The sequence below is a fragment of the Hipposideros armiger genome, unplaced genomic scaffold, assembly GCF_001890085.2.
Source record: "Hipposideros armiger isolate ML-2016 unplaced genomic scaffold, ASM189008v1 scaffold_157, whole genome shotgun sequence".
In the NCBI taxonomy this organism is placed as follows: Eukaryota; Metazoa; Chordata; class Mammalia; order Chiroptera; family Hipposideridae; genus Hipposideros; species Hipposideros armiger.
Genome location: NW_017731507.1, coordinates 1,085,985 through 1,096,970, shown reverse-complemented (window position 1 = coordinate 1,096,970; position 10,986 = coordinate 1,085,985). Strand labels below are relative to the sequence as shown.

At 49.1% G+C, this 10,986-nt stretch overlaps 1 long non-coding RNA gene across 1 annotated transcript in view; it reads left to right on the top strand.

Annotated features, from left to right (window-relative positions):
- Positions 1-10,986, top strand: part of LOC109387428 (uncharacterized) — a 19,424-nt gene that overhangs the window by 5,302 nt on the left and 3,136 nt on the right. Inside the window, exon 2 of the long non-coding RNA XR_002124997.1 lies at positions 6,199-6,348. This is a non-coding gene — a long non-coding RNA (uncharacterized LOC109387428). The remainder of the gene's footprint in view (positions 1-6,198; positions 6,349-10,986) is intronic.

Sequence of the window (10,986 nt, the reverse complement as noted above, 5' to 3'; positions counted from 1 at the left end):
CTTCCTTAGGTTCATCTAACAACCAACCACAGCCCCACCTCAGGACCCTGGCAGCTGCTCCCTCCTTTGGCTGGAAGTTTCTTCCCTTCGACAGTTGAATGGTGGTTCCTTTTCAGCTAGTGAGAGCTCAGCTCAAAGTCACCTTCTTGACCCTTTCTCGACGCTCCCCTCAGCCCCAGGCACTCTCCATGAGAACCACCAGATCTATTTCCCCTTGGTACTGGGGACCCACAGACATTGTCTGCCTACTTGGGGGTGCTCCGTCTCATTCCACAAGGATGGCAACTTGGTGAGAGCGGGGCTTGTTTGTTCTGGGGCAAGGACATTGCCTCCCATGGGGCTTCATAAATATTTACAATTGGTTGATTTCTCCTGCCACTCACCCAGGCTGGCACCCTCACAGGTACTGCTGACCTCTCTCCCCCTTTACTCATTTCTGTTTCCCATTGTCCTCCTCCCCCCATTCACTGGCTTGGTGGGATCTACAAAATCTTCTAGCTCCAAGAGATGGGCCCACGAAATGTTAAATATATAGAATCTTCCACTCACAGAAGCAACATACCCCTTGAAAACCGTTTTTTCCCTTCCTTCTCCATTATCACCAAGTTTGGGGAAAATGTTTTGGAACAAAATGCTTCAGTTATGAGCTGTTTGTAAGCTCTGCTGCTTTTCCTTCCTTGAGGGGATTTATTAACTTAAAAATGGAAACTCTCCCTTGTGAAAAGCATTTAAATATGTTTTCAAAACATGCTGGCCTGCAGTGTGTAGGCTGATCATAGCCAGGCTCCGCCCCTTCCCTGCAGCCCCTCAGCCCTGGGGCTTTGCAGGCACACAGGCGAGGTGCTCCCCAGAGCCCAGGGCCTGAGTTTAAAGCTGGCGCCATCTTGGTCCCACAATAGGAAGGGATACAAGTAAAAGGGACTGGAGAGATGTTTTCAGGCCCCAAACGTGGACAAGGCCACCAGGAACGACGGCAGGAACACCTGAGCCAGCACCACAGAGCTGTAGGTGATATAACTACACACAGAACCCACTGTACCCCCTTCCCTGGGGAATCTCCACGCTGCGGAAGCACCCAAAGCTTCAGAAACACTCTTCCATCTTAAGTCTGTTCTCTCACGCGGCTCGCAAACAATTGGGAGCAGGTGGTTCTGATATGATGATTCTTGCTCTGGCAGAAGGAAACTGATACTCAGAGCGTCCGGGTGACCTGCCTAAAGCCACACAGGTGATGGGCCTGTGAGCTGCAGCTCAGACCACATCACTGAGTGTTCAGTGCATGACCGGTCCCTGGGCGCCTGGGTTCTGGCAAAGGAAGCCGGTGAGCGATGAAGAGTGAGGGACACAGCTGCTAGGGTCAACTGCCAAGTCCGGATTCACCGGGTGGGTGGCCCTGAGTAAACCGCCCCCCCTTTCTCACTGGCAGATCTTTGGTCTGAACTGGGGCGTCCAAGATTCTTTTCTCTTTTCCCATCTTGTGTCTCTCCAACAGTTTGGCTACCACTCACCGTAAAACCATAAAACCATAAAACCATGGCAGGGGTCTTGGGGTTAGGGTTGCTTTGAGGGGTTTAAAGGAATTTAATATAAACATGGACGCCTAAGTTTTGACTGGTTACTGGCAAGATTTTCCCTGGGTAAAGGGCCACCCTTTGCTGGGACTTATACATAATAAGGAATTAAAATTAAAAAGAAAATGGAATCCGAAGCCTCAGGTCCAGCTCCTGGCTTGTCTCTGCTAGTTGGCCACCTCTCAGAGCTTCGACTTCCTCGTCTGTGAGTTATGTGTGGTATTACCTTTCTTTCAGGGTTCTAAAACGGCTACACGGAATCACGAAGATGGAGGTGTCGTACACAGCAGGTTGGCATCACAAAGTGGAAGCACCTGGTGCCTGGGAAGGGTCTCCTGCCCCCTAAGCTCGATGTTCCTTCATGGAGGGGGACCCGCTGGATGTGGTCCCTTTGCTTATTTCCCTGCTCTGCCCCAGGCACAGCCGTGACCTCTGGCAGAAGCGCTGACAAGATGACAATGGACATGGTAGCTCAGCCTAGACCTTCCTTTGCTTTAGAAAGCAGCGCCCACGCAGACACGAGGCTGCGGGCTCTGCAGGTCTCTGTCCCTGTGTGTGGCAGGAAGGCGGCCCCGGGCCTTCATTGACTCGGACCAGGAGACAGGCTGGCCTCCTTCTGCAGTTCATTTAACAGGCTCATTTGGCCCTTATGCTCAGGGGATGTTTTGACCTCGATCTGCCTTGCTATTCACGCAACTGCTCAGTTTGTTGAAAACCTGGGTAGGAAAGAAGGACGCAATTTCGTGTTGCACCCCGCCCCCAACGCCTTGAGACCCCCAACCCCATTCCCACTTGACTATGCCTGGCCTTATTCCTTGGCACCTGACTTTGAGAAAGACTGCATCTCCGTCCTGGAATCTTTGAGGGGAGCAGGTGACGCCACCTCATCCGTCACTTGCTCGGCTGTTTCATTACCCTCGCTGACACGCCCTCCTTCTGGGGCTAGCCCACATTCCACCCATGCCATTTAGTAGGCCCATTCCCTCCAGGCGCCTGGCACCTGGCCTGATTCAAGGCAAGATGAATAGCTTGCTCACAGTCACTCTCCTTTCTTACAAAGTCACCCTTCTGCCTGGAAGTATTTGTTCTTTAGAGAGAGTGCCAGAAATGCAGCTTTTGTTGGGTTATCTTTCCCAAGCACAACTGACTCTCGGATTTATACACTGCCAGGACTGACCGTCCAGATGATCTGGGCCTCCCTCTGGGCACTAAGCACTTAAAGATGCTGCCGGTCAGCTCTGTCTGTTCCTTTGCCTGGCATGTCTGGGGGCACACACAAGCTGGCAAGTATATTCCAGACACGCATGGTTCCGGTACTCCGCACCTGGTCCTGGCTGATTAACCAAGCCTTCCTGGGTCCAACATCACAGAACACTCCAGGTCTGAAAGCTCCTGCGGAATAAGTGTCTCTGTGTGTTCCAGAGACGTTCCATGGACCCTTGGTAATAATCTGGTGACTTGTGCTGAGAGCCGAGCCCTCTGTTCAGTTCAAAGAGGGCTTCAGCTCTTGATTAGTTCCTCCTCCGACCAGAATGCTTTGCTCTGAAATTGAATTATCTCTCCCCTGCCATTGTAGCTCACTGTATCAGTCGGGATAGGCTCGGTTGTGCTGCAGTAACGACTACGCAACCTCAGTGTTGGAACACACTGGTCAGCAGGGAGGGCTCTACTCACGGGGGCCATTTGGAGACCAGCCTGATGGAACAGACACGATGTTAAATATTGCCACTCACCATGTCAGAAAGAACAAGGGACTGGGATGAATTGTGCATGAGTCCTTGAACCTTATGACTACTGTGACCCATGTCACTTCTGCTCACAACAACACATATCACAGGCCAAAGCAAGTCATGTGGACATATCTACCTTCATCAGAGGTGGAAACAGCAATCCCACCACAGGTCTGCAAGCAAAGAGCCAGGAAGATTGGACAGACAGCAATAGTGACTTTTACCTCACCAGCTTTCTCTTTACAGAAGGGGAAAAATTCTATAAACCATCTATTAAAATGGGGAAACCACCCAAGCATGTCTTCTAATTTACTTAACTTAAAGGAAGCAAACTTTGACCCAATTAGGGAAAGAGTCAATGGCATGTTATTAGCAGACACCAGGTGTGCTGACATTTGTTTTTTTCCCTTTTTGGACCACAATGTCATGTGGACATATTGTTCTGTGGATTTATCCATCTCCATTTGGGTTTCTGAATTGATAAGGTTGGTACTAATTTTAGCATGGATGGCTGGGGGGTACTGATACTATGATTGACAGTCACTGAGGGAACTATTTAATTAAAAACCCCCCACCCTGTGCTTGAAAAATGGAAAATCCAGATGCTTTTCATCATGGGAACATGCATTTGCATCTAAACAGCAATGCTGCCTGTATCTCCTCTGAAAATGCCCAGCCTCAGAGGTAAACTGAGCCCCCACTAACAGCTCAGAACAATGCTGGACGCTTAAGGAGGAAATGCAACTGGACAACTAAATCGGACGATAATAGTAATAGCATTGAAATCCTTCTCAATGCCATGTGCTGTGCTCCTTGCTGTATTTTCATGAACTGATTTAATCATCACTGCTAATTCGGCAGGTAGGGATCAGTAGCCACAAGTTCACAATTGAAAATATTGATGCTCACAAAGGTTAAATAACTAGCTGAGATGGTAAAACTAATGATTACAGAGAATGCCTTTATCATCAGCACCATATCCATTTATTGGCTAGAAAATCCCACATCAAAATTATGGTGGTCATTTATTCATTTATTATTTTTGAGTGGTCTCCCCCCCAGTAGTGACGGATACACCCTATGAGTGCAGGGACCAGGTCTGTCTTGTCACCATCAAAGCCATCACTCCTAGCACTGTGCCTGCCATATTACAGACATTCGATAAGCAAGAAGTTCACATTATTACAGATCTGGGCTTGCCTGGGTCCCTGGCAGAGACGCGAGTTTAACCTTCTGCCCCGGTTTAGTCACTTTGCTTTGGATGCTGGGTTTGTCTTCTGCTACCTCCTTTCCTCCATAAGTTGCATCCATTTCTTTGCAGTGTCTTTGGCTTCTGCACACTACTTATCTTAACTTTAATGTTTTTAAATCTCTCTGTCTGGTTCTTACCCTTTTTGCCTCTCTCGCTCTCTCTCCCTTTCCGGCCCCTCTTATCCTTGTGTTCTCTGCTTTAATGATCAAGCTATAGAAGTGCCACCTCCAAAAAACTCACATCTGAAGAATGGCTTGTTGCTGGGTGGTTTGATCCTGAGATGAGCTCGCACACCTCGAGTGCGTGCCAGGAGCCAGGCTTTGACACGGCATCGCACAACCTCATTTGTCTCTGCTCATTAGCACTCAGAAATCCCCTTTCATGACTTCACTCATCCAATTTTAATTGTGTGATTTAACTGTGGAATGTAATAATTGGGTTGGGCATACCCAGGCCTTCCTGTAGATGGGTATGGCCTGCATCTTTGGTCGGGGTTGTCCAGTGACTGGTCAATTTAGCAGCAATGCTATCAAAGAGTGCGTGCATCAGGTGTGTACATAGTGCCCACTATGTGCCAGGCATTGTGCTGGTCATGGTGATATAATGAGTAGGACAAGGACACATGCCTTCCAGCAAAAAGCTCACCGATTACTGGTGGAGAGACATGAGCAGAAGAGAGTCATTTAGTCTTGTTGGCTGTGGCAGATGCACTCTGAGATGGGCTCCCAATTCTCCTCACCTTCTGGTGCACATGTCCTTGTGTAATCACCTCCCTGCAAAGGACCCGTGACTTCCTCTGTGCAATGGAAAACAGTAACAATGGCCGATGGCACTTGATCACAGAATATGAGTGTAATGTCCATCTTGCTACCTGACTCTCCCTTGCTGGCTTCGATGAAGCAATGGTCATGTGACGTGCCCTGTAGAGGAGACCATGTAATGAGAAGTGAAGGGCAGTCTCAAGCCAACAGCCAGCAAGAAGCCGAGGCCTTTAGTTGGATCGTCTGCATGGAAGTAGGTTCTGCCGGTCACCACATCAACGATGACTGGTTGAGATGAGAGCTGAGGCTTGGCTGATGCTTCAATTGCAGCTTTGTAGAGACACAGCTAAATTGGGCTCCTGACTATAGGAAATGTAAGGTAATGCGTGTGTGTAGCTTTAAGCCCTTAAGCATGTGGCGATACCATTATGAGGCAGTAGATAGCTAACACAGTGCTTGAGAAAATCTTCCTGAGGGAGCAACGCGTGGACCCTGCCTGAACGCAGGAGTAGGGGTTTTAGTCAGGTAGCGTGGATAGGGGTGGGGTCCTCAGGGAGAAGGACATTTGCAACAGGGGGCACGGCACAGGCAAGGTCGGGGGCTGGGCTATAGGGGGGCCTCTCAGGCAGAAGCAAATGAAATTGCTGCTAGTCAACATGTTTCAATTTGCAAAAACGTCAGTGTTATTAGGGTTGACCTATTATAATCAGCCCAGCCCTACCTGGGCTTAAATTTGGACATGAAGAAGATCCTATCAACACTCACTTTGACTCATCTAACGTGTTTTGTTTTGTTTTTACTTAAAAAATTAAGATGATCTGTCTTTATGAAATATTTATTTTCCTGAATAAATTTAAAACGTCAGCATTTTTGCATTTCTGCAGGCATGTTCAGGTCTCTCAGACGTGGATTTCACAGGGTCACAAGCAAAGCAGAGCTTCAAGGATCACAAAGCGCTCTTACCTGGCCGAGCCCGCTGCATGCTGGGAGGACACTCCGGAGAGTGGCAGACAAGACAGCCTTAGCTTAGGGAGGTCAGTATCCAGGATTGAACTGTGAATGATCCCGGTTCCTGCTAAGCCCCTTGCCTGCGTCCACCCCGTGTGCGTTTCCTCTCTCTCTGAGCCCTCCACTTTCCTCCTGCACAAACCCAGCCCCTCCCTGTGGTCCTGACCCCAGGCCGCTCTGCAGGGTCTGCTCCTCACTCACCAATCACTCCTCCCATGTCCGTGACCTTTTGCTCCCTCCTGACCTTTTCCTTTCAGCCTGCAAAGGCCAGGCGTGTCCACCTCTGAAGCAGCACCCTCTCTTGCCCCTGCCTAGATTTTCCAGGCTCTGCTGTTGGTTTGCACAGTCTCCCGCTTGTGCTTCTCCATGGCGGTCCTTGAAGGAGAGGTGAATTCTCCCTGGTTCCTTTTCCTCACCTCTCATCTCCTCCTCAATGCCCTGAGGGCTGATAGGCTGATTCTGGTCCACCCACCTCTGGAATTCACTGAGACCTGGGTCTCACCTTCTCTGCAGCAGGTGACATGGTTAGCCACACCCATTTCTTCCTGCAACTTCCGCTGCCCTTGACTTCCAGGTCAGCGCCCTCCCCTCCCCTGCCAGTCCCCATCCTGCCCCTTAATTAAATATGCAGGTTCCTCTGAGTCTGTCCTTTCTGCCATGTGTGCTGGGTGGACGTGCTCATCTTTTCCTGTGTTTAGCCTCTGTCATAAGTGAATGGCCGTCAGACCTGTGTTCCCAGTGCCGGCCTCTGTGGACCGTCCACACCAGCCTCATCGCCTGACACTCCCACATGCAGGAGGCTCTGTTTGTACGGAACTGACTCCCGTGAACACCGGGGTGCTGGGGCTCCCTCTGCCCGTGCTCCCCGCAATGTCCACCCCCTCCTTCCTCAATCTTGTTCATTCCTACTCATCTTTCAAGACTCAGGTCAGGGATTGGCTCCTCCTAGGAGCCTCATGAGCCTCTGGCAGGGACTAGATAACCTCCCCCCTTTTCTCCAGGTTCCCACTCTGGTGGCACTGCTATTTCTGGCTGCCTCTTATTGCTTTCCCTTTGTCTGTGAACTTCTGGAAGGTACAGGCTTTTGCTCTTCTATACCCAAATACTATCACTGTGCTATCCATTCATTCATTCATTCATTCATTCATTCATTCATTCATTCATTCAACAGTAATGTTACAGTGCCCTCCTAGGCCCTGGGGATAGATGGAGACCAGGGGGGATAGTCACAGTGTGTTGGGAGACACAACAGGGGGGTTACAGCTTCCTGGGACTCGTGTTTGGTACGGCATATCCTGGGACTTTGGAGAAGTGCCACCTAATTCACACAGGGTGGTCAGGGAAGGTTTCCCAAGGCTGAGAACTGAGGTAGGGACAGGAGTGAGCTCACTGATGCACTCAGCACAGTGGGGCAGAGAGGTAGGGTTGTTGCAGGTAGAAGGAACAACTGTGCAAAAGTGCAGAGGTGACAGAAAGCATGACTTACCGAAAAAGTGAAAGTAGCCCTCAACGATTGATCTGATGTTTGACGTGGGACCAGCAGAGAGAGAAGGCTGGAGAGGACAGATGGCTCTGACGGCAGCGAGGGGAGGGCTGGAAAGCCCACAAAGGAGCGTCTGCAGCAGCTCAGGGGAGCGGGGATGGTGCAGAACGCCCTCTAATTCGGACCTTGTGGCTCTGTACTCATCAGCGGTGTGAACAGACAAGCGCCCTGCTCACCCTCCTCCCATCACCTCTTTTATCCCCTAATGCCTAGCTAACCTGAGACACTTCATTCCCCGAGGCTTTTGAACTTGGTGTTCCTTCTGTTTGCAGTGTAGTCCCCTGGGTTTGTGCATGGGGGACTTCTGCTCGCTCTCACATCGTAGCCTCTAATGACCTCTGTCCTTCTGTGCCACAAGGTCAGGAGGCAGGACCAGCCAACACTGCTCACGATAAACATTCGTGACTGGGACACATTCAGCATCTGATTCTGACTCCAGCCAGCCTGCGTTCTTCCTTCTTAACAGAGGATGGAACCACCTTTTAATTCTTCTGCTGGGGCTTCCTGTATCTGGGATGTACTCTGTATTGGCTTTGAGTGACCACAGTGACGGCAGGTTGCGCTGGCTTCAAGTGACAGGAAGGGAACAGATGTCTCTGCTTCACTTTTCTCAGTTTGCCTTGATCAGAAGCAATCAAGGCAATGGGACTGCCGCTGGGATCTGTGGGGAAATCAGGCTTCCGCCGGCCTTCGTGCTGTCTAACCCGAGACGCGTGAGAATTACAGAAGGCAGCCCGCATCGCAGCTGGCCCAGACGCAGCCTTCCTGAGGCTGGTAATAAAGGCAGGCTCAGCAGGACAATTTAGAAGTAAATTTATCTGTTTCTGGAAGCATGGAAAAGAACCACAAGGAATGATATTTATGTGAGACGTTACCTTTCCTGTGTTTTCTTTCAAAACCTCTGATGATTCCTTTTTGTCTTTTTGTGCATTTGCCCTGAGATGTGTTTGCAGCTCACCTCCCCCAGCAAAGCATGGCTTTCTGCATTGATAGCCTGATGCAGTGGAGTGTGGAGGTCAGGGCCACAGGCAGAAAATGGCTTTCTCCCTCTCTAAAATGAATATCCTTACATGTGCCCCTGCCCTGCTCATTTCTCTGACGTCACTTCTTTGGTTGCCCATCTCCCAGCTAACTTTTCACACTTTGGCCCCCAAGGCCTTTGCATGTGCTGTTCCTTCTGCTGGGGGTGCTTTTCCCCTGGGTTCCTGCTCATTCTCACATCACAGCCAGAATCAATTTCTCCTCAATGTCACCTTCCTTGATTGTGATCGTTAACTATAGATGCCAACATGGCTGGGCCATGGTGCCCAGGTATGTCATCAAAAATTATCCCGGATGTTGCTGTGAGGGTGCTGTCTGTGGATGAAGTCAACATTTAAATCGGCGGGCTTTGAATAAAGCACATTGCCCGCCCTAGTTGGGTGAGACTCATCTGATCAGCTGAAGGTCTTTATAGAGCAAAGACTAACCTCCCCTGAGCAGGAGGGGGTTCTGTCAGCAGATGACCTTCAGGCTTGAATGGCAACATTGCTCCTACCTGCTGGCCTAGCCTGCAGATTTTGAACTTGCCAGCCTCCACAATCACATGAGTCAACTCCTTAAAATAAGGCGCTCTCTCTCTCTACACACACACACACACACACACACACACACACACACACACACACACTCCCTACTGGTTGTTTTTCACCAGAGAACCCTGATGGATACACTGAACACCTGACGAAGGTCTCACTTCTCCTCCCACACCAGTTGCTCTGCTTTATCATTGCCGAGTTTCCATTCCTAAGACTTGTCACCATCTGCAGTTATCTTGTTGATTTCTTCGTTTCCTCACTCACTGCTTCTCTTCCCCCATAGAATGTGTGTTCCCTAAGGATAGGTACCTTCCCTGTCCTGGGGATGGTTCTAACCTCAGAACCTAGCACAACTTCTGGTGCAGGAAGGGCGCTCAGTAAATAATTAAGTGAAATGAATGAAAGCTTTTGCACTGCAAAACCAGCATTCCAACAAAAAGGCGCACCCAAATGTTCACAGCAGCGTTATTCCTAATAGCCTGGCATGAAATCAACCGAAAATGTCCATCGATTGATGAATGGATAAACAAATGTGGTATACCCACACTATGGAGTATTATTCAGGCATAAAAAAGGATGGAAGTCTTGAGACATCTAAAACGTGCATGCACCTTGAAAACATGCTCAGTGAAAGAAGGCAGACACGAAAGACCACACATTGTATGATTACATTTAAATGGAATGTCCAGAATAGGCAAATTCACAGAAACAAACTAAATTAGTGGTTGCCAAGGGCTTAGAGGGGAGAGTAGAAATAAGAAGTGACTGTTAATGGGTTCAAGGTTTCATTCTGGGGTGGTGAGAATGTTCTGGAATTAGATAGTGCCGATGGCTGTGCAACACTGTGAATATACTAAAAGCCACTGAATTTTATATTATGTGAATTTTATATCATGTGAATTTTATATTATGTGACTTTTACCTTAATTAAAATAAAGCATGTGGTTGTCCACTTTCTCATTTAATCATGACACCCACCATGTTAAGACTGAGCAGAGTTAAAATGACAGCCCTAGGGCCCCACAGCTGGCAAGTGGCAGAGTCCAGAACGCCATCCATGTGCATTTGGCCACAATGGGTTTAGAATCCACCTGTGTTTGTCCACACCCTCGAAATGCTTTTGATTTAGTTCCCTGTTGACTGTGCTCATGGTGGCTGCGTGGTGAGTCTCAGCCTTCACCCCATCTTCCCCCCTCCTCCATGGTGATTAGTATTGAGGAAGCATGTACCTCGCCATGTTAACTCTCATCCTAAAACTCCCTTAACAGATCCCCAAGGCATCCCTAACCGTTAATGCCTTCCTCCTTCTAGCAGCAATGACCCCTTATCTTTAAAACTATATCACTCACTCCCATGTTTGTTACAGCACTATTCACAATGGCCAAGATATGGAAACAACCTATGTGCCCATAAATGGATGAATGGATAAATAAGATGTGGGACAGACACACACACACACACACACACACACACACACACACACACACACACACACGGAATATTATTCAGCCACGAGAAAGAAGGAAATCCTGCCCTGTGTGACA